The 23,431-nt window shown below is 47.7% G+C and overlaps 1 long non-coding RNA gene across 16 annotated transcripts in view; it reads left to right on the forward strand.

Annotated features, from left to right (window-relative positions):
* The window catches only part of LOC103346136 (uncharacterized), a 331,605-nt gene that overhangs the window by 234,397 nt on the left and 73,777 nt on the right, over positions 1-23,431 (forward strand). For 4 of the 16 annotated variants that reach the window (XR_011381026.1, XR_011381029.1, XR_011381028.1 and 1 more), the window contains exons 13-14: positions 12,656-12,741; positions 13,217-13,309. The exons of 5 other annotated variants lie outside the window; for them this stretch is intronic. This is a non-coding gene — a long non-coding RNA (uncharacterized lncRNA). Of the gene's footprint in view, positions 1-679; positions 5,252-5,319; positions 5,381-7,215; positions 8,147-12,135; positions 12,742-13,216; positions 13,310-23,431 lie in introns of those variants that run through there. 7 more of the 16 variants (XR_011381014.1, XR_011381015.1, XR_011381033.1 and 4 more) reach the window with 6 other exon arrangements.

The following is a 23,431-nucleotide window of genomic DNA, read 5'->3' on the forward strand; positions in this document are numbered from 1 at the left end:
TGTCCTGATTTGCTAGGAGGTCGTCCTAAGGGAGTGGAATGCTGTGATTTTCCCCCCAAGTGTGCCTGCTGTGTCGGTAGGACACACAGTGGTGATGATGGAGTTCTCCCATCTGGTGATGCCAGTAAGGAGACTGAGCTATGTGGAGACTTGAGTCCATGGGTTAGCTGTGTCAGGTTGTCACATGCTCTTCTGGAGGTCTTGGGTTTGTTTTAGTCAGCTCAGGCTGCTGTAACAAACCCCACAACTGGCCTGGCCCGGACACAGGCATTGATTTTCTGCTGGTTCTCAGCATTGCAAGTCTGACCCAGGTGCTAGCATGGTTGGGTTCCTGGTGAGGGCGGCCATCTTCTTGCTTTGTTCTCATTGGGTGGAGACAGATCAGCTCTCTGGTATTCTTCCCCTTCCCTTTTTTGTTTTTAGAGATTTATTTATTTACTTGAAGCGCAGTTACGGATGTGTGGTGAGGTAGAAACACACAGGGACGCGTGTGCACACACACACACACAAACACACAGAGAGGGAGAGAAGAAAGATCTTTCATCTGCTGGTTCACTCCCCAAATAGCCACAATGGCTGGGACTGTGCCTGGCAGAAGTCAGGAACCTAGAACACCATCTAGGTTTCCAGTGTGTGTGTCAGGGGCCCAAGCTTGAGCCATGTCCTGCTCCTTTTCCAGGCACATTAGCAGAGAACTGGATCAGAAGTGAAGTAGCCAAGACTTGAACCGATACTCACATGGGGTGCTGGGGACACAGGTGGTGACTTAACCCCCGTCTGCAACACCAGCCCCAGTAAGAACATTTCAATCCTGTGTTTTAAGGACTTCGGAGTCCTCATATACAGTGCATGACTTTTGTCTCCATGAACATGCTGTGACAGACCCTCCTGTGGGTGTTTTGGGTCCGGGTATTCCTGGGTGTGTTGCAGCTCCCATTTCTTGTCCGTTCACCTGCCAAGGGGCATTCATGCGTTTCCGTTGTCTTGGCTGTGGTGAGCAGTGCTGCAGTGGACATGTGAGTGAAGACATGGCTCTGCCATATACATATATGTATTCCTGTATATACCACATACACACATTACATTAACATGTACATATCACAGACACGTACACATACATATCACACATATACATGTCACATGCAGATATCACACACATGTAGGTGCACACATTACATGCATGTACATATTCACCTTACATGCACATGTACATAAATCCGGATGTGGACTGGTGGGGTCGTGGGAGAGTTTGAGTTGTTTTTAGCTTCTAGGGGCCCTCCATGCTTGGTTTCAACATGCTGTACTGACTGACGTTCCCTTGAGAAGCATGCTAACCCCTGTTTCTGCACCTGTGGCCTGGGTCTTTTGGTAATAGCCAGTCTAGTGGAGTGACATGCCATCTTATATGGTTTTATTTTTATTTATCTATTTTAAAGATTTGTATGTGTATTTGAAAGTTAGAGTTGGGAGAGAGAGTGAGGGACAGAGAGAGGGCTCTTTCATCTGCTGGTTTGCTCCCCAGATGGCCGCAATGGCCAAGCTGTGCCAGGCCAAAGCCAGGAGCCAGGAGCTCCTGGATGCAGGGGCCCAAACACGTGGGCCATCCTCCACTGCTTTTCCCAGGTCATTAGTAGAGAGCTGGATTGGAAGTGAATCGAGGGGGACAAAAACCAGTGCCCATGTGGGATGTCAGCGTCTTGGTGGCAGCTTACCCACCTTGTCACAACACTGGCCTCTCTGTTGTGATTTTTTTTTGACAGGCAGAGTGGACAGTGAGAGAGAAAGACAGAGAGAAAGGTCTTCCTTTGCCGTTGGTTCACCCTCCAATGGCCGCCGCAGCCAGCGCGCTGCGGCCGGCGCACCGCGCTGATCCGATGGCAGGAACCAGGAGCCAGGTGCTTCTCCTGGTCTCCCATAGGGTGCAGGGCCCAAGCACCTGGGCCATCCTCCACTGCACTCCCTGGCCACAGCAGAGAGCTGGCCTGGAAGAAGGGCAACCGGGACAGAATCCGGCGCCCCATCCGGGACTAGAACCCGGTGTGCCGGCGCCGCTAGGCGGAGGATTAGCCTAGTGAGCCGCGGCGCCGGCCTCTGTTGTGATTTTAATTTGCATTTCTCTGATAATTGGTGATGGTTACTTGTATGTCTTCTTTCGAGAAATGTCCATTCAGGGGCTGTTTTTTTGTTACTGATTCATTTGAGTTTTTTTTTTTTTTTTTTTTGGACAGGCAGAGTTAGACAGTGAGATACAGAAAGAAAGGTCTTCCTTCCGTTGGTTCACCCTCCAAATGGCCGCCGATCCAAAGCCAGGAGCCAGGTGCTTCCTCCTGGTCTTCCATGCGGGTGCAGGGCCCAAGCACTTGGGCTATCCTCCACTGTCTTCCCCGGCCACAGTAGAGAGCTGGACTGGAAGAGGAGCAACCAGGACAGAATCCGGCACCCCATTTCCAATGGTTGCCACCGCTGCAGGTGGCGGATTAGCCTAGTGAGCTGCCACGCCGGCCCATTTGAGTTCTTTGTGTTTAGATAGTAGCCCCTCACCTGATAAATGATTTCAAATATTCTCTCTCAGTGTGTGGGTCAGTTCTCTACTTAGAGAACTGTTGCTTGTTTCCTTTGCTTGGAGAAGGATTTTCTTGTATGCAATCTCACATGTCTTATTTTTGCTTTTGTCACCCACGCCTTTGGGGTCACATCCAAGAAACAACTGCTCAGACCAATGCCATGGACCTTTACTCTACTTTCTTCCAGTCGTTTTAGAGTTTTGGGTCTTATGATTAAAAATTTATTTATTTATTTACTTATTGGGATATGTGTGTGTGTATGTGTGAATAACTACATATATAGATATCAAGTCTCTAGCACAAACCACTATCACAGGCATTTAATTTTAATGTATTTTCATCTTATTTGAAAGGCAAAGGAGGCTGAGAGAGAAGGGGGGGGAGAGGGACCTCCCATTTTCTAGTTCACTCCCACAATGCCTAAAATGGCCCCAGGGCTGAAACTAGGAATCAGGAACTCAATCCAGGTCTCTGACATTGCTGGCAAGAACCCAGGTATTCAAGCCATTGCCACTGCTTCCCAGGGTCTGCCCTGGTAGGAAGCTAGAGTCAGGAGCCCGAGCCCTGATGTGTGACATGGGTGTCCTAAACACTAGGCCAGATGCCATGCTTTAGGTGCGTGGCACAAGAACCCTGTCTTGTTCTGTCCTGTGTTCCCAGTGTTTTGGCTGTGACAGGAAAAGGGCTTTGTGTCTTGTGGCGTAGATCATGAACGGGGCCTCTTTGTCCTGCTCCTCTCCTGAGTGTGTGGGTTCTGAGTTGTGTTCCTGTTCTTTCTTGTGAGCATGTACCCCTCAGAATTCCCCCCAACTTCTCTGGGGAGTTGTTGAAGATCTCAAGAGTTGTGATCTGCGCATCTGTGGCTCCAGCTCCCTGCACAGCCATTTCATCTGCTTTCCTATAACAGGGAGCTTGTTGGGGTCTCTCCTGCTACTCTGTGTTGGGCAGCTGGGGCTGCTGGAGCAGAGCACCACAGGATGAGTGGCTCAGGCAGCAGAAATTGCTTTCTCACGTCTGGAGACTGGGAAGGCCGCGATCGCGGTGCTTGGTAGAGTGGGTTCCCTGCTTGCTGTGTCCTCACTTGGAGGAGGCCGAGGGGAACTCTGGTGTTTCTGCCTCCTCTTATCAGGGGAGACCCCACCCCGGCCACCTCCCAAAGGCTTTGCCTCCTCACGCCCTCACCTTGGGTTCCAGGGCCTCAGCACATGGATTTCAGAGGGACAGACGGTTCTGTCCATGGCAGCCTGCATAGAGTTTGCTATCTCTCTGCAGTGTTTGACGAACCATCAGGAAGTTCCTTTGGCTTGTGCTGGTGCTTGAGAAAACATTCAATTTATGTTGTCCACAAGCAGGCTTAGTACTGGGCGCGTTAGCAACAGGGAAAGGCAAAGGGACGTCTTACCAGGCTTCAAGCATCAGATGCGGTGGATTTTCTTGGCTTGTGTGGTGCTCTGTGCCTCTGCACTGCGTGTTCCTCTCAGTGGGCAGTGGGTAAACAGATCCTGACTTCTCCCCCATAAGGGAGTTGGGCATAATGAGTGGTGCCCAGGGCCAGGGTCCTCGGCAGGCTCAGCAGTCAGACTCCCAGTGGGGATTGTTTGTGAGCAGCGGGGGGCAGTACCACCCATGTAATGTCGTTCCCTAGGAACAGCATAGAAGCTTCCAGTGGACATCTGAGCTCTGTGGGTTTTGGTGGCAACTTCAGTGCTCGATGCTGACCTGCTTGGTGGTGTTGTTGCCTTGGCGTCTGTCATGGGAAAGGCTCAGGCCTTCCCTCTGCCATCCTAAGTGGAGAACAAAGTGGTAGTTTGTGGCTCACATGTGGGAATGCCTTCCTCTGTCTTTTGAAATAAAAGCAAATTAGAAGTAGCATGCTGGATACCCTGTGGTTTGTAAATGCAATGAGGGAGCCACACACATACATGGGACAGTACATGTGTGTGTGTGTGATGCCCTCCTTGCTGATCATGGTTAACAGAAGCGCAGTGCTGATTATTTGCACAGAAAAAGGCAGAACAGGCCAGTGTCATGGGAGAGCAAGGTGGACACCCAGGGCCTTTGGGGATTTTGGTCCAGGCTGTGAATTATCACTTGCAGTTCCACCTGTGCAGTCACAAGGCCACCGTGAAGCCCTCGTCTAGGGACAGCTTCAGGCTCGGGGGCAGAGGCTCATCTGTGGCCTCCTGGAAGCAGGAGCTGACCCTGCAGTGGCTCTCAGTCTACCCCTCTCAGAAGCATTTAACTGGGGAGTACCTGTGGGCCCCATTCGCTCCTTGGCAAGGACTCACATGAACTCAGGCTTCTGGAATGAGGTGTTGCTGTTTGCAACAGAGATCAGGCTGCTGGATGTCGTGGGGGCAGGGAGGAGTCCATGGTGCTGCGCGTTGTTAAGTGCTGTGTAGGAGGCTGTGCTGGGCTCTTTCTTCCTGTGATTCCTGTTCACTCCCCCCAACAACAAGTGCTGCAGAGAGCAGGCTGCTGGATGCTGAGGGGGCATGGGAGGAGTCCATGGTGCTGGGCATCATTAGGTGCCCTCTCCCACCAACTCTGTAAGGTAGATACTGGTATTTCAATCCCTGCTTGGTAGAAACAGTTGGAAAGACTGTTCTTGCTTAAGGATAGAAGAGAGAGAACAATTCAATGCTACGCACTGTCCTTTTTTTAAAGATTTATTTTATTTATTTGAAAAACAGAGTTACAGAGAGAGGTAGAGACAGAGAGAGAGAGATCTTCCATCCACTGGTTCACTCCCCAGGTGGCCACAATGGCTGAAGATGCGCCAATCCGAAGCCAGGAGCTTCTTCCTGGTCTCCCAGGTGGGTACAGGGGCCCAAGGACATGGGCCATCCTCCACTGCTTTCCCAGGCCATAGCAGAGAGCTGGATTGGAAGAGGAGCAGCCAGGACTACAGCTGGCACTCATATGGTATGCCAGTGATCCAGGCCAGGGCTTTAACCTGCTTGGCCACAATGTGGGCCAGTGCCGTCCTTAATCATATAAGTTCTTGGAAAAAATAGAATGAAAATAAACTTATTTTTGTGCAAAAATTGAAATCTACGAATAGGTTTTTTTCATAAAATTCATTTTCCATGAACTTCCTGAAGACCCGTTGTGCTCTGGAATAAACATAAAGGTTAAAATATTTTTGGAACGATTGGAGAAATTTAATGTATGCTGTACAGGACCTAATGTTGCTGTATAATCACAAATATACTGACTGTGATTATGAAAGTGAAATTATATCAGAATGTTTTTGTTCTTAGGAAACATATGCGGGGTAAAAGATCATCATGTCTGTATTTATTTGATATAGTTCAGGAGACAAAAAGATTGTGAATGTGAAGTGAATATTGAATTGTTCTAAAATAGTGATTGTAGATAAATAGTTGATGGATGGCTATTTTCACTCTTTTTTATGTAATTTAAAAACTTTTTTCCATTTTATTTCAGGGGAGGGAGGGAGGTAGGGAGGATGGGAGAGAGAGAGAGAGAGAGAGAGAGAGAGAGAGACAGAGAGATGGAGGAATCCTCCATATTCTGGTTCATTCCCCAAATACCCACAACAGCTATGGCTGGGCCAGGCCAAAGCCAAGAGCCAAGAACTGAATCCAGGTCTCGCATGTGAGTGACAGGAACCCAAACACTGTGCCGCCATATACTGCCTACCAGGGTGTGCATTAGCAGGAAGAAGGGTTGGAATAACAGTGTCAGGGACTTGAAACAGGCACTCTGATGGGGGATGCAGGTGTCCCAGTTGATGGCTTAGCTGCTGCCTCTCAAATAAATAACCTTTTAAAAATAATAAAAGTGACATTTATTAAAAAAACTTTCATAATATGGAAAAGGCTTATGCTACTTCAAAAATCAGAATACAGATTTATAAAATAAACTCAATTTTTAAAAATGAACCCAATTTTTAAAAAGAATAAACAATACTAAATAAACACATAGAATATTAAGTGTGCCTGTCTATGCAAGTTAGGATGCAGGATGAGGAATTATTTTTTTCCTATCCACTTATATTTTTCAAGATTTATAAAAGGAACATACATAATTTGTAAGCTAAAATTTATCATTAAAATGCTTCAAAGTGTGGCAGGCAATGTGGTGCAGCAGGTTAAGCTGCAGCTTGGGACACCCACATCCCACACTGGAGAGTCTGGTTCAAGTCTCGGTTGCTCCATGATGCAGATCTGGTTTCCTGCTCACGTGCACCACGGGAGGCAGCAGGTGATGGCTCAAGTGCTTGTGTCCCTGCCGCCCACATGGAGACCCGCAAGGAACTCTGGGCTCCTAACTTTGGCCTGGCCCAGCCCTGGCTGTTGCAGGCATTTGTGGAGTGAACCGCTGGATGGAAGATTTCTCTCTCTTTTTTCTGTCACTCAGCGTCTTACATAAATAAACAAGCAAATATTTAAATGCTTCAACTGCAATTTTCAAAAAGCTTTTACAAAGAAAACTCGAGGTCTGCTGCCACCCTCCATCCGGGTACAGAACCCAGCACCATAAAAGGTCAGAGGCAGATAGAAACTGCAAGGTGCCTTTGAATGTCAGGGATTCCTAGACCTGAGATGACTGCGGCAGCAGCGACAGGCATCCAGGACCGTGCAAACTCGGGACACACACAGTCACTGCCATCCCTTCTCCACAGATCAGGAAGCCAAGGCTCAGAGACTCACCCCAGGTCAGGGGTCTGCCAATTCTTCCACCACGTGCCCAGATTTCACTCCACTCCCCGCAGCACGCAGACACTGCCTAAGCAGCCATCATCCTGTGAGGAAGACCCTCCCTGACACCACTCAGTGAGATTCCATCCCTTGAAGAGAAACAGCAGCCCTCTAACTCCTGGCTCTCACTCTGCCTGGGTTATTAAGCCTTCAGAAAAGACAGTGTCAAGTTGTTCAGCTCCACACAGACTGCCTGACTTACAGGGAAAGAAAGACAGCAGGATCCCTGTCCCCAGGCGTGCACAACCCAGGGAGAGATCAGCTAGCTAAGGGACACTAGGAGCAAATGCAATGATCTCATTGAGAACTCAGCCAGGTAATCCAAAGGAGAGGAGGAAGAATTTGCTGACTTCTTAACCGCAGGGGAGCTGGGGAAAGGAGTAGCCCAGAGCTGCTCCTGCAAGAACAGCACCAACTACATGACGGGCTCCAAGAACCAAAAATCCCCAGTAAACCAAATGCTCACTATGTAGATGAGGAAGACTGGAAGCGGCCCTGGGGCTTTGGATGGTGGATGCAGAAGTGTGCAGGTGCGTCCTGGGGTGCCATGGTGAAGGCCAGTGGGGAGTGCGCCTGCGCCTGGCACAGTGACCCGGAAGTACACCTGTAGCCTGGCTGCTGGCGCTCAGGTGGGAGTCAGCACCGCATCCGCTCCTGCCTGAGAGCCTGTGCAAGCCTGGAGGAGAGGAGCCTGAGGGAGACCCAGCGGCCCCAGGGCCAGGCCAGGATCAGGAGAGGCTGCGTGTCCGAGGCTGCCGCGCCATTTCCCAGGCGCATTTCTCCTCTTCGGCCCCATCCGGAAACGACGGCCTTCGCGGACCTCTGTCCCACCAGCAGACCGGACCCCCCTTGGAGGTGAGTGTCGCGCGGCTGTTGCGTTTTCCCGCTGGGGGTCTTGGCCGCCAGCCTGCCTGCGCCTCTTGGGTCGCGAAGGCGCGGGTGGAGTCGCGGTCGTGCTGTGCGTACCGTCTGGAAGGGTCCCCAGGGTGCGAGCAGCTGTGCGAGAGCAGAGGTGGCTCGGTCTCCTCCCGGAACGGCCCCGCGTTCCCGTGTGTTTGCTTTTTGAGGGCCCAGCCGCCCTGCTCTAGACCTCAGAGACTGTTGATGGGAGGAACGAGAGCCAAAGTGCATGTCTGTGTCCTGGTCTAGGAGGCCAGTTTCGGGTTCCTCGCGTTGGGTGTGATGTTGGCGCTCTGTGGGCTTTTCATGAAAGAGCCTTGTCAGGCCGAGGTGTACCTTGTGTTCCTAATGTGATGACTTGTGTTTTTGTGAACTGGGTTTTCTGTGTCTATCGGGATACTCTGTGGGCTTTCCCCATGTGTGTTCTGTTTTGTGATCTACTGATTTTGTATGGTAGCCACCCTTGCATTTCCGGAGTAACTGTCAGTTGTGCACAGTGTCACAGTGTGCTGAGCTTTGGTTGTGCTTCTGGATGGCGGCTGGTAATGTTTGTTGAGGCATGTGCCCCATTCCTGACGGGTATGTATGTGTGTGCCATTTTCCTTATGATGGGCTTGTTTTGCATGTTGGGATAAGGCTGGTCTGATGGAATGAAATGGGAGGCTTTTCCTCTTCATCTCCTTGTTGGAAGGGTTTGCGAATCACGCATTTTAATTATCTTTTCCATGGGAGTTCTCACCGGTGGAGCCATCTGGTCCTGGACTTTTCTTCATTTTTTGTTTGTTTGTTTGTTTGGTTCGGTTTCTCTGCTACTACGGTCTCTTTTCAAATTAGAAGTGTCTTCAGAGATTCTTGGTTCACTGTATTCAGTTTTAGTGGTTTGCATCTTTCTGAGAATCAGTCCACTCTATCTAGGTTGACCAAATCCTTGTGCCTTGGTTTTTCCCTAGTGTTTTTGGAGCATTATTTTGGCAAGTTTGGTAGCGATGTCCTCTTTCATTTCTGTTGTCAAGCCACTTGAGTCTGTTCTCCTTTTTTCCCCTGCTTCCTGTGGATACACGTTTTGTCAGGTGACTGAGTTTTCAAGCACTGTAGTTTGGTCTCACTGAATGTCTGTTGTGATATTTTCTATGCCGTTGGATTCACTTCCGTTTCAATCCTTTTTCCCCTTCCAGTTTCTTAAGATTTACTTTGCTGTTCTGGTGTTTTAAGGTAAAATTGGGTTTATGGGTCCGATGTCTGTATTCTGTAATATATACCTGTATAGTAGTGCAATTTCTCATGTGAAATTAGTCCTGTCAACCTGGAAAACTGTTTTGATGTACCCACTCCTAGGAACATACTGAATAAATGAAACCATTGTGTAGACAGAGAGGTTTTCACAGGCCTATGCTTACTGCAGTAGGGTGCACAGTAGCCAGGCTATGTAGGCTGTATGTGCATGTATGGTGTACATAGCCCATAATGTCTTTATTCTGTCTTGAGGTGATGGGCATTTTGGCTGATTGCATATCTTTGCTATTATGAATTGAGCTTAGTAAATATGGGGGCAGCAATAACTCTTTGTTGGTATGTTGTTTTCATTTCCCTTGGGTATATACACAGGGTGGAATGGCTGGCTCTTGTGGTACGTCTATATTCAGATTTCTTTTTTTTTTTTTTTTTTTATTTTTTGACAGGCAGAGTGGACAGTGAAAGAGAGAGACAGAGAGAAAGGTCTTCCTTTTGCCATTGGTTCACCCACCAATGGCCGCGGTGGCCGGCGCGCTGCAGCCAGCGCACCACGCTGATCCGATGGCAGGAGCCAGGTGCTTCTCCTGGTCTCCCATGGGGTGCAGGGTCCAAGGATTTGGGCCATCCTCCACTGCACTCCCTGGCTACAGCAGAGAGCTGGCCTGGAAGAGGGGCAGCCGGGACAGAATCTGGCGCCCCGACCGGTACTAGAACCCGGTGTGCCGGCGCCGCAAGGCTGAGGATTAGCCTAGTGAGCCGCGGCGCCGGCCTATATTCAGATTTCTTATTTATCTCCCTACTGTCTTCCACAGTGGCGATACCAGTTTACATTCCCACCAGCTGTGGATGCGGGTGCCTTTTCCCACCATATCCTCAAGGCCATTGTAGTATTGATTTGCATTTCCCTGATGGCTAGTGATCCTGAGCATTTCTGCATGTGTTTGTTGGCCATTTAGATTTCCTTTCTTGAAATATTTAGCCTGTTGAAGTCCCTTGCCCATTTCTTGAGTGGGTGGTTTGTTTTGCTGTTATTGAGTTTCTTGAAAGTTTCTGGTAGTTTATCCTTTATCAGTTGCATACTTTGCAGATAATTTCTCCCATTCCATTAGTTGCCTCTTTAGTCTTGCAGGGCAGAAGCTTCTCAATTTTTTTTTTTTGGTGTCCTCTTCTATCCCTTTCTTTAATCTGTTATGATCCTCAGATATTGAACATCCTTGGTTTTATTTATCCAAGCGATTTTATTTTCTTTGTAGCATCTGTGAATGGGATTGGTCTTTGAAGTCCTTTCTCAGCCATGACATTGTTTGTGTATACAAATAGGCTGCTGATATTCTATCCTGCCACTTTACCACATTCTACTCTGAGTTTCAATAGTCTCTTAGTGGAGTCTTTTGGATCTCCTATATATAGAATCATGTCATCTGCAGATAGGGATAGTTGGGCTTACCTCCCTTCCAGTTTGTATCTAATATTGAGACATGAGAGAAAAATATGCCAACATGATAACGTGCACGTAGAAAATGGCAACAGTGACCTCAGATGATACCTTTCTGCATTCAATCTTGCTTTGTGGAAGACATGATTTGGCCTACTTCTAACATAACCCATGTTTTAAATGCAGATCTGTGTTCCGTGAAGAACTCTGTAGATCACAGGTGTTTCAAGTCCTTTTGCAAGTGTGTACATAAGCGTCTGAAAAAATATATTACAAAGATTTCCTCATGCACAAGTCAGAGATAATACCATACAGAATGTTTGTAAGGATGAAGAGATGAATGGGTACCAAAATCTTTTCTAAGATGGAGTTAAACTCTTTTTCAAATTCTGTGTTAATAGGGTAGGTAATGCATATACTATCAAATTCTAAATAAAATTGTTGATGCCCTTGAGGTATTATTTTATTTATAGGTATGTTTTCCTTTTTGAAAAAATTGCCTTTTTAAAGATGTTTTTATTTATTTGTAATTAGGATTTACACAGAGAGAGAGAGAGAGAGAGAGAGAGAGAGAGGCGCCTGCCATCTGCTGGTCCACTCCGCAGTTGGCTACAATGGACAGAGCTTATCGGATCCTGAGGCAGGAGCCAGGGGCTTGGGGCCAGGAGCCTTGCTGGGGTCTCCTGAAAGGATACAGAGGCACAAGGTCTTGGGCCATCTTCTACTGCCTTCCGTGACCACACAGCTGCATTGAAACTGGAGCAGCTGGTTTTCAAACTGGCACCCACATTGGATGTCGGCACTGTGGGTGGTGGCTTTACCCGCTACCCCACAGCCCCGGCCCCTCCTGGAAGCCATTCCCTGTGGGATACAGCTGTCTTCTAACACACCTGGGAAAGCAGTGGGAGACAGCCCAAGGACTTAGGTCCCTGAACCCAGAATGCAGCATTGGACAAAAAGTCCCTGGCTTCTGCTTTGGCCTGTCCCAGTCTTGGCCTTTATAGCCACGGTGTGGGGGGTGAACCCCCAGAAGAGTACCTGGGTCATCAGCCGCTGCCTCACTTGGTCACAGTCTGGAGCCGCCAGGCTATAAGTGGCCCTGGGGCGTTGGACGCTGAACGTGTTGATTTGGCGTCATGCAAATGCGTCCCCTGGTGCCTTGGCAGCTGCCCATGTGGAGTGCACCTGTGTATAGAGCTGCAACCCAGAAGTGCACACACATGCACGGCACCTTCTTTTTTTATTTTTACTTTAATTTTATTTATTTATTTAACAGGCAGATTGGACAGTGAGAGAGGGAGACAGAGAGAAGGGTCTTCCTTTTGCCGTTGGTTCACCCTCCAATGGCCACCGGGGCCGGCGAGCTGCGGCTGGCACTCCACACTGATCCGAAAGCAAGAGCTAGGTGCTTCTCCTGGTCTCCCATGGGGTGCAGGGCCCAAGCACTTGGGCCATCCTCCACTGCACTCCCTGGCCACAGCAGAGAGCTGGCCTGGAAGAGGGGCAGCAGGGACAGAATCCAGCGCCTCGACCAGGACTTGAGGCGCCGCAGGCAGAGGATTAGCCTATTGAGCGGCGGCGCCGGCCGCACCAAACCTTCTGACCTGAGGTGCTCAGGTGGAAATCTGCGGTGCGGCGACTCCTCCCTGAGAGCCTGTTCAAGCAATGAGGAGCTATCCTTGACCCTGCCGGCAGAGCCTGAGTGAGACTCAGAACCCCAGGGTCAGGCCTGGATCCGGAGATGCTGGGGCCCAAGTCTGGTGTATCAGTTACCTTGGGCTTCTGGAAATTTCTAGGCTCGGTCCTCTTTTTCGGCTCCTTCTGGAAGACTACATCTCTTACTGAGTTCCTGTTCCAGAAGAACAGAAACGCTCTCTCTGCGGTGAGTTTGCTGTGTTGGCCTTCCTGACGTGGTGTAGGTGGGGACTTGGGTGGAGAGAGCGGGAAAGGGGTGTGCATGTGAGGGTGTGAGGGGGATAGTAGAAGGAGAAAGGCAGTCAAGGGGGAGGCGGGAGGAGAGAGGAAGAGGAGAGCATGAAAAGGTGGCATGATTGTGGGGAGGCGTGAAACAAGGGGAAGAAACATGTGTAGGGGAAAGGAAAGGCATGGGGAGTGTGACAGGAGTCCCGGTGGGCAGGTGGTGGGGGTTGGGAGAGCAAGAACTTTTCCCACATCCCTGGTTCTGTTTGGGGGTTTTTCTGTCCCTGGCTGGAAGTAGCCTTGGCCATGTCCATGAGAACAGTCCTTGACTCATGGCCTCTCTTCTCTGGGTTGTTCAGAACTGTAACGTGTGTGTGCAGGGAAATGGGTACGGGTCACTCGAATTAATTTGCACGTAATCTGGTCAATTTTCACAGACTGCACACACTGAAGAGAAAGCAGAAGCGTAGAGAAACCCCAAGAATCCTGTGTGCTCTATTCCAGCCTGTCCAAGGTTCTGATACCTCATAGTAAGTACTAGATATTTTTTTTCTTTTTAAAGATTGGTTTCCAAAGCAGAGTTATAGATAAGGCAGTGCAAGAGAGGTATTCAATGTGTGGGTTCCTACCCCAGGTGGCTCCAACGTCCCGGGGCTGGGCCAGGCCAAAGCAGAAGCCATGTACTTTATCCAGTACTCCAGTGTGGTTTTGGGGGCCCAAGTCCTTGCGCTGCTTCCTCTGCTTTCTTAGGCGTTTGAGCATACAGCTGGATCTCAAGTGGGAACAGAAGCCATGTACTTTATCCAGTACTCCAGTGTGGTTTTGGGGGCCCAAGTCCTTGCGCTGCTTCCTCTGCTTTCTTAGGCGTTTGAGCATACAGCTGGATCTCAAGTGGGAACAGCCTGGGTTGATGAGGGTTGGAGGGTGGGGTGGGCGGAGCCGTGGTATAGTGGATGAAGCAGCCGCCTGCATGTACCTGCATCCCACATGGGCATTGGTTCGAGTCCCAGCAGCTCCACTTCTGATCCAATTCTCTGCTGTGCCCTGGCAAAGCAGTAGAAGAGGGCCCAAGTCCTTGGGCCTGTGCACCTGTGTGGGAGTCCTGAAGGAACTGCTCCTGGCTCCTGGCTTCAAATCCGCTCAGCTCTGGCTGTTGCGTCTATCTGGGGAGTAACCCGTGGATGGAAGACCTTCTCTCTCTATTTCTCTCTCCCTCTGAATCTCTGTAATTCTGCTTTTGAGATGAATAAATAAAGCTTTTAAAAAAAGCATAGCAGGCAGGAATCCAGTTGGCATCTATATGAAATGACATTGTTCTAGGCAGTGTCGTAACCTGCTGTGCCACAAAGCAGGTCTTGTAAGTACTTTTCTGCCCATTGTTTCTTTTTAGCTGAGCAGAAACGGGGTATGTGAATTCAGTAACTCATATCTGTCTAATACATTTTCTGATACTTTATAATTATGTCTTACTCTAGTTATTATAAATTATAACTTCCTTAGTAATTATGGAAGCATTCCTGTTTTTCTTTTCCCTTTGTGTGGATTTTGGCATATTCTACGTTTCAAGACATTCACACAATTCATTTATCTTATATAATTTTTGTCACAGAGTTGTTCATACTATTCCTTTACAGTTATTTTTTCCATGCAGTCATGGTGGCACCGTTTCATTAACCAACTCAGTAACTTGAACCTTTTTTCTTGATTGGTCCTGAGAAGAAGTTCACGAATTTTGTGGATGTGTTCAAAGCACCAAATGTTAGTTTTGTCGACGTTTTTCTGCGATTGAGCTTTTTTTCAGTCCCATCGACTTGTATCTCTCCATGATTGATTTGATTTTCCTTACCTTGCTTTAAGTGTTTAAGTTGCTGTTCTTCCTCTGATCTCCTAGGGTGAAAGCACAGCTCATGGATCTTGGTTCTTCTTTTCTAAAATATGCATCCATTACTATAAATGGGCAGGATACAGTTTCCATTTTTTTTTTTGACAGGCAGAGTGGACAGTGAGAGAGAGAGAGAGACAGAGAGAAAGGTCTTCCTTTGCCGTTGGTTCACCCTCCAATGGCCGCCGCTGCAGCCGGCGCACCGCGCTGATCTGATGGCAGGAGCCAGGATCCAGGTGCTTTTTCCTGGTCTCCCATGGGGTGCAGGGCCCAAGCACCTGGGCCATCCTCCACTGCACTCCCTGGCCATAGCAGAGAGCTGGCCTGGAAGAGGGGCAACTGGGACAGAATCCGGCGCCCCGACCGGGACTAGAACCCAGTGTGCCGGCGCCGCAAGGTGGAGGATTAGCCTATTGAGCCACGGCGCTGGCCTAACAGTTTCCATTTAGTTTGAAGTATTTTTTTTTATTTGAGATTTATAAACGTGTCATTTTGAGGTAGGTTGATTGTTCTCACGAGTATTGGGGATTTTCCAGCCTTTTCGTACTGATCTCTCAGTAGAGAGGTTGCATTGTGATCTGAGAGCTTACCTTGTGTGGCGCCTCTTCCTTAGGAGTTGGGGTCTACTGTACAGCCACGAACGTGGTCATAGTGGATGTGCCGTGTGGGTCTGAGAAGCGTGTCATGTTGCGTTGCTGAGAACGGTGCATCCGCTAAGGATCCGTTCAATGCTTGGTTGATTCAGGTGCTTTTCTGTTAAGCTACATCCTTACTGATTATCTGACTGCTGATCTGTTAACGAAAGAGATGTCTTGATGTCTGTGAGTGTAATAGTGCCTTTGTGTATTTCTCTTTGTAGTTTTAACAATGCTTGCTTATGTGTTTTGGCATGAGGTTTACTTTTGGATTCACTATGCTACTCCATTGAAACTTGTTTCTTCTGTTCTTTCACGAATACCAAAGCAAGGTCTTGGTTATTGTAGGTTTATTGAAAGTCTGGAGCCGGCGCCGCGGCTCACTAGGCTAATCCTCCGCCTAGCGGCGCCGGCACACCGGGTTCTAGTTCTGGTCGGGGTGCCAGATTCTGTCCCGGTTGCCCCTCTTCCAGGCCAGCTCTCTGCTGTGGCCTGGGAGTGCAGTGGAGGATGGCCCAAGTACTTGGGCCCTACACCCCATGGGAGACCAGGATGAGTACCTGATTCCTGCCATCGGATCAGCGCGGTGCGCTGGCCGCAGCGCACCAGCCGTGGCGGCCATTGGACGGTGAACCAACGTCAAAGAAGACCTTTCTCTCTGTCTCTCTCTCTCTCTCACTGTCCACTCTGCCTGTCAAAAAAATAAATAAATAAATTTAAAAAATTAAAAAAAAGAAAGTCTAGAAAGACAGTATCGTGATTTCACCCAGTTCCTTGTTTTTCACGGTGGAGTTGATAGTCAGTTGTCTTGCGTTTTCCTAACTACAGTCAGGTTTTTTTTTTTTTTCTCCAAAAGCTCTTGCTGGAGGTTTTTTTGTTTGTTTTTTGTTTTGTTTTGTTTTGTTTTTTTATTTAGATTGTGTTCAACCTATAGAACATTTTAGAAGAAATGGTATATTAATAATATTCAGTCTTCCAGTCCTATGCACAGTGTATTTATTTAGATCTTCTTTAGTTTCCTTTATCAGCATTTTAGTCTTCAGCCAACATATTGTGTATTTTTTTGATAGGGTTTACGAGTTTTCATTTCAGTAGGCTATTTTAAATTTCAAATCAGTGTCTACCTGTTCGCTGATGGTAGTATACAATTAATTTTTATATCAGTATCTGCCTGTTCATTGATGGTGGTATACAATTGATTTTATAATAAATAATTGCTTTCAATAGACTTTTTATTTATTTGAAAGGCAGAAGCAGAGGGAAAGAGATAGAGACAGGGACAGAGACAGAGAGAGGTCTTCCATCTGCTGGTTCACCCCCAGATGGCTGCAGTGGCCTCAGCTGAGCCGATCAGAAACCAGGAACCAGGAGCTTATTCTGGGTCTCACAAGAGCGTGCAGGGGCCCACGGACTTGGGCCATCTTCCACTGCTTTCCCAGGTCATAGCAGAGAACAAGATGAGAAGTGGAGCGTCCGGGACTTGAGCAGGTGCCCATGTTGGATGTCAGTGCTGTAGGTGGCGGCTTTATCTGGTAGGCCACAGCGCCAGCCCTGCACTTGATATTTTGACATTGCCCTTCTACCCATCATGGTCATGCTGAAATAATTTCTTGTGACTAGTAGCTGTTTAGAAAATGCTTTTGGAACTATGTGTAGATGATCAAGGCTTCGGGAAACCCAGAGTTTAACATCTGCCCTTCAGCTCTCTCATTTCATTGTGTTTTTCTTGCTTTAACAACACTCAGTGGGCTCCCTGCTGTGACATCAAGTAGGAGCCATGACCGCGGATGTCCTTAGCTTTTATGTCCTCCTTGGGGGGAAACCCTTCTCTACTGGCTTTCACCACATCAGTGTGATGCTTGCCATAGATTTTTATCTGTTTTGTTGGATCAGCATTTGGCTAATTTCTGCACGTCTTTCATATTTTTCTTCTTTAGCCACCCACACATGAATTACATAGATGAGTTTTTCTAACACTGAACCCACTTCATTTGTGAGAGAAGCCCCATTTAGTCATGACACATTAAAGTATTCCTAGATTTCATTTGATCGTATTTCGAGGATTTGGAGAGTTCTCTGTTTATGAGGGACATTTGTGCATAGTTTTCCCGGTAATATATTTGATTTTGGTATTAAAGTATCTCAGGTGGCATAAAACGAGTATTTCATCTTCTGTATTCTGGACGTGTACGGGTAGAAGCTATCAGTGAAGTGGTATTGGATAGGAGAGCTTATCATTTTCTTTGTTGGAGGATTTATAACTGGATTCAGTGTCTTGAGTTAGGTACAGGTGCATACTTCAGAAAGTCACAGGAAGCTGAGGTGGAAAGTTTATTGTGGAGCAGAAGTGTGTGTCAGGAGGCCAGTAGAAATTTCCTCAGCAGGCTCTAATTTTTTATTTCATCTTCATTCCTAAGTGAGAGATTTGCAAAGTACTTTATTCTTGATTAACAGCTCTTTTTTTTAAGACGTGGCATATAATCTCACCACTTTTTCCTAGCCCGTATAGGGTGTCTGATGAGAAGTCAGATGTGATTCTAATTGGAGATCCTCTGAAAAAGGTCTGGTGTTTCTCTTGTGTGATTTTAGAGTCTTGTCTTCGTGTTGGAGTGTGAAGAATTTGACTGCAGTGGGTCATGGTGAAGATCTTTCTGGTCATGTGTATTAGGACTTCCATGTGCTTCCTGTGCTCAAACGTCCCTTTCTTCAAAGTAAGGAAGTTGTCTGTAATTACTTCTGTAAAAGGGCCTTCTCGTCGACTGTCTACGTCTTCGCCTACCTCTTCTGATAATATCCCTTAGCTGAAGCCTAACACTAAAAATATTCTTAGTGGGTGACATGCTAGGGAATGAGTGACAAGGCCTATTCAGAGCAGCTGTCACTCCTGCTGCAGTCCCTCGGCTGCAGCTCCCAAGAACTTGGCAAGGCCAGAGGATATGGCTGCCCATGCAGTGACAGGTGCAGATAAAGTGTCCTCCCTGTTGCCACTACCACCATGTGTCTGGCCACAGTTGAACCATCGCCCCAAGGCTCGGAATGGCATCAGGAGAGGAGTGATGCCTATCGAATTCCTATTAGCTGCAAACCAGTGCAGTCCCTGCGTGCTGTTCCACACCAGGAAGAGCAGGGATCCTGCTGTGGCAGGGGCGAGAGGCTCTGGGGTGCGTCCTTGCTTGGCCTAGGAGAGGAGATGACTTGTTATGACAGCCATGTCACCGGCATCTGGTGGCTGTGCCAGGGCGAGGTCTTGAATTGGTTCCCTCTGAGCAGTGGCTCGCACTGTCATTGTACTGCTAACACCCTCTGTGGTTCAGACTTGCAGCCTGCCTTTGGCAGGATTCGTGGCTTGTGCGGCGGTCTCCATGTCTTCAGCTGCCCTGATCACGAGCCCCCTTGGGATCTATAGCTACTCTGGTTGGGTCTGGGTGTGGTATGGTTGACTCTAGGGGGACAGGTTTAACAGAGAGGATCTGCAGCTTGAGATGTGAAGGGCAGGATTTAGGGAAAGGATACTCTTCTCTGACTGAGTGTCCACCAGGACAGACATGCCAGAGTGTTGGCTCATGTCTTTGCTTGGGATTTCTTCCAGCCATGCAGCTTGACCTGTGTTAAGGCAGTGGGCAAGGGGAGGGTCTGGAGGGAGACAGTGGCCTTGAACACAGGTGGTTTCCTTGCTGAGATACTTACCAGTGAGGGAAGTGCAGCTGTTCTTTCTTTTTCACCACAGGGCCACACTGACTCATGAAAGCAAGGAGCCAGAGGCCATTATTCATTCATTCCCACCATACCATCACGTGTTCCTCTGTGCACATTGCACATGTGTTCCCAAAGTGCTCATGCTGCAAGGCTCTGCCTGGATGCACAGGCCCCCCACGTGGAGCCAAGAAGTCCTTGTCGTTTGTTGTCTTTGTCACGGTCACCTGATGGCATTGCTGGCTATACTGAGTGGCTCCAGATGTCCTACAGTTTTCCCAGCCTGCCTCGCTGGGCTGTTTCATGGTGAGCAGGAGGGGATGCAGAGGGCACAGCCCCATGGGTCAGCTCCCCGCACAGTAGGGCCACACAGGTCACGTGGGGTGTGGGTGGCCTGGCCAGGGAGGAATCTGCATACCTTCATGCACTCCTGTGCCCCTCGGTACAGCATGTAAGGGTACAGCTGAGGTGATGGCCCCTTGCTAATGGGTTCAGGAGGCGCCCAGGATTAACCCTGAGCCTTCTGGTCAAGTGATGGCAACCATAAACTCTGCAGTCAGGTGTTTTGGGAGGGCAAGCTTCTGTCCATATGTGTGTATTTGTGTACTCACGTGTGCCTATATATAAAAAACTGCTTACTTACTTACTCACATACTTAAGTGTCTTTTGCAGGGCTGGACAAGTGGCGACAAATTATTTCAATTTCTGTTTACTATGAAAGGTCTTTATTTCACCTTCATTCACAAATGAGAGCTTGGCAGGATATAATATTCTGGGCTGGCAGTTTTTCTCTCTTAGTTCCTGGGCTCAATCTTGCCATTCCCTCCTAGCATGTAGGGTTTCTGATGAGAAGTCTGCTCTTAGTCTAATTGGAGATCCTCTGAGAGTAATCTCAGAGTTTCTCTCTTGCACATTTTAGGATCTTTTCTTTATGTTTCACTGTGGTAAGTTTAATTACCACGTGTCGTGGTGAGGATCTCTTTTGGTCATGTTTATTGGGGGTTCTGTGAGCTTCCTGTACTAGGATGTCTCTGTCCTTCTCCAAACCTGGAAAGTTCTCTGCTAGTATCTCACTAAAAAGGCCTTCTAATCCTTTCTCTCTCTGCATGCCTTCAGGAACTCCTAGAACCCGAATGTTGGATTTTTTAATAGTATCCTGTAGATTCCCAACAATATTTTTTAGATTTCTAATTTCCTCTTCTTTTCTTTGGTTTGACTGTATATTTTCCTGTTCTCTGTCTTCTAAGTCTGATATTCTCCCTTCTGCTTCACTGATTCTGTTTTTAAGGCTCTCTAATGTGTTTGTCATTTGATCTGTTGAGTTCTTCATTTCATTTTGATTTCTCTTCACTATCACACTTTCCTGTTATACTAGTTTCTTCATTTCATTTTGATTCCTCCTTAAGATTATATTTTCTTTTTATTTTATTTTATTTTATTATTTTTTTGACAGGCAGAGTGGACAGTGAGAGAGAGAGCCAGAGAGAAAGGTCTTCCTTTTGCCATTGGTTCACCCTCCAGTGGCCACCGCGGCTGGCGCGCTGCAGCCGGCATACCGTGCTGGTCCAAAGCCAGGAGCCAGGTGCTTCTCCTGGTCTCCCTTGTGGGTGCAGGGCCCAAGGACCTGGGCCATTCTCCACTGCACTCCCTGGCCACAGCAGAGAGCTGGCCTGGAAGAGGGGCAACCGGGAGAGAATCCGGCGCTCTGACTGGGACTAGAATCCGGTGTGCTGGCACCACAGGTGGAGGATTAGCCTATGGAGCCATGGCGCCGGCCACAAGATTTCATTTTCACGAGAGAGATTTTCTATCCTGGCCAGTAAGGATTTCTGTAGTTCAAGAATTTGTTTTTGAGAACTTCTAAATGTTCCTATACATTTTTTGAAATCCATATCTTGCACTTCTTCTATCTCATCATCTTCATTATCTTGAATTGGGGTGTCTTGTTCATTTGGCATCATAATATCTTCCTTGTTCTTGTTTCCTCGGTTTCTACATTTGTTGCTTGGCATTGTGGAGATATTCTTTGGTTTCTTCTTTTTTTTTTTTCCTTCACTGTGGTGGTTTTTCTCATTATTCTGTGACTCTAGACTAAGTGGACTGTCTGTTTTTGATGGATCCTAGAGGCTTGTGAGGGGTGTGACCAGAGAGCTGTGTTAGGTTCTTCAGGGTTAAAGGTGTGCCAAAGGTGACACACCCAGGTTAGGTGTAGTAAATATTCTCTCTGTCTTGCTCTCTTTTTATTCAGAAGGGAAATAATTCTGCACAGCTGAGCAGAATTGAAGGTAGTCAGTGTCTGAGCTCTGGCCCCTGTGGGTATAATATGCATCTTCTCTGTCCCAAGGACCACACTAAGGATCTGTGCAGCCCTCAGCATAAGCTCAAATTCTCCTGCAGTCTCCCACCGGGTTGCCAAGGTTACCGAGTTTGTGTACTCTCCCGAGAGTACTCACATCTTGGGTACTCAGTGAGTTCTCTCACACAATTTCAGTTTTGTTTTTTTTTTCACAGTCTCAGTTTCTTAGCTCCACACATTCACTCGGTCCTAACCTCCTGTTACTTCTGCCCACCAGAGTCAGGTTTTTCTGCTTGGCTGATGGTGGGTGCAGCTTTTATGTATGTCCACAATGGTGCCTGTTCTTTGTCTTGCCCGCCTTTGTAAGGTGAGTGGAAAGAGAGAATCATGTCTGTACTGGTCCTATTTATTTATTTATTTATTTATTTATTTATTTATTTATTTATTTTTTCTCTCCTCTAGTTAGGCTGGTGAACTTCCCCCATGGGGCTTTAAGCCTCGTTCCCTTTAGGCTCTTCCTGCCGTTTTCCTGCCAGTGTCTCGGGCTACTGCATTTCCAGCGCTGTTGAGTAGCCTTGGCGACTGGGGTTCCGAGCCGTGGGCACCCGTGCCCTCCACATAGGTCCACCGTGTACCCCTAGTTCTGGAAGAGTTTCCTCTGCAGTTTTTTCCATAACTCTTCCCTGAAACTACAGTATCTCCACTTTTATTAAACTATCTTTTCCTGGACTATCAGTGTGTTCCCTCCCTATTCCACCATCTTAGAAGATTCCTCGGAATACATTTTTAAGAATACAGTATGTAACTGTTTTTTGTACATGACAAAGTCCTTAATTTTAGAAATTCACAACTGTCTAAATATCCAAAGAATCCCACAATCTGGTATAAATATGAAACATTTTCTTCTATTATAAAAAAATTAAAATTAACCCATATTCTAACATTGAGAAATGAGATAAAAAGTACAAACATTATAAAGTGCATGTAGAAAATACCAAGTGACCTCAGATGCTACCTTTCTGTATTTTATCTTGCTTTGTGAAAGATATGATTTTTCCCATTTCAAACATGATCCATACATTAAATGCAAGGCTAGACTGTGGAGGGCGGAGACTGGGAAGCAGACCTGTGTTCAGTGGAGAACTTTGTAGATCACAGGTGTTTCAAGTCCTTGTGCGAGTGTCTTAATAAATAAATTACAAAGATTGCCTCATGCGAAAGACAGAGATAACACCACACAGAATGTTTATAAGGAAGAAGAGAACGAATGAGTACCGGAATCTTTTCTAAGACAGATTTAAACTCTTTTTCAAATTCTGTGTTAATAGGGTATGTAATGCATATAATATCAAATTCTACATAAACTCTAGTAGTTGGTCTTGATGTAGTAGTTTATTTACAGCTATGTCTTCCTTCTTTAATTTTTTTTACTGTTTTTAAAGATCCTATTTATTTATTTGACATTGAGAGTTACACGCAGAGAGGATGAGAGGCAGAGAGAGAGAGAAAGAGGGAGATCGAGGGGGAGAGAATGAGGGGGAGGTCTTCCATGTGCTGGTCCACTACCCAGTTGGCTGCAAAGGGTGGAGCTGAGTGGATCTGAAGCCAGGAGCCAGGAGCCTCACCGGGGTCTCCTCTTGTGTGCAGAGGTACAAGGACTTGGGGCATCCTCTACTGCCTTCCCAGTCCACAGCAGAGAGCTGTGTCGGAACTGCAGCAGCCGGAATATGAACCAGCACCCATATGGGATGCAGGCACTGGGGGTGGTGGCTTTACCCACACCTCAAAGTGCCGATCCTCCCGGAAGCCATTCCCCTGGGATCCAGCTGTCTGCTAACACGCCTGGGAAAACAGAGGGAGACAGCCCAAGGACTTAGGCCCCTGAACACAGAATGGAGCACCGGATAAAGTCCCTGGCTTCTGCTTCTGCCTGTTGCAGTCCTGGCCTTTGCAGCCACCTGGGGTGTGAACCCCCAGATGGATGATCACTCAGAGCAAGAGTGTGTGCTGGCAATGCTGCTTGTACTGCTGCTCTCTCCCAAGAGGTGGCAAGGGCCAACACTGGGCTAGACAGAAGCCAGGAGGCAGGAGCTCCATTCAGGACTTCCACAAGGCACAGATACAGGGTCCAGGGTACCTGGGCCAT

The sequence above is a fragment of the Oryctolagus cuniculus genome, chromosome 12, assembly GCF_964237555.1.
Source record: "Oryctolagus cuniculus chromosome 12, mOryCun1.1, whole genome shotgun sequence".
Lineage (NCBI taxonomy): Eukaryota > Metazoa > Chordata > Mammalia > Lagomorpha > Leporidae > Oryctolagus > Oryctolagus cuniculus.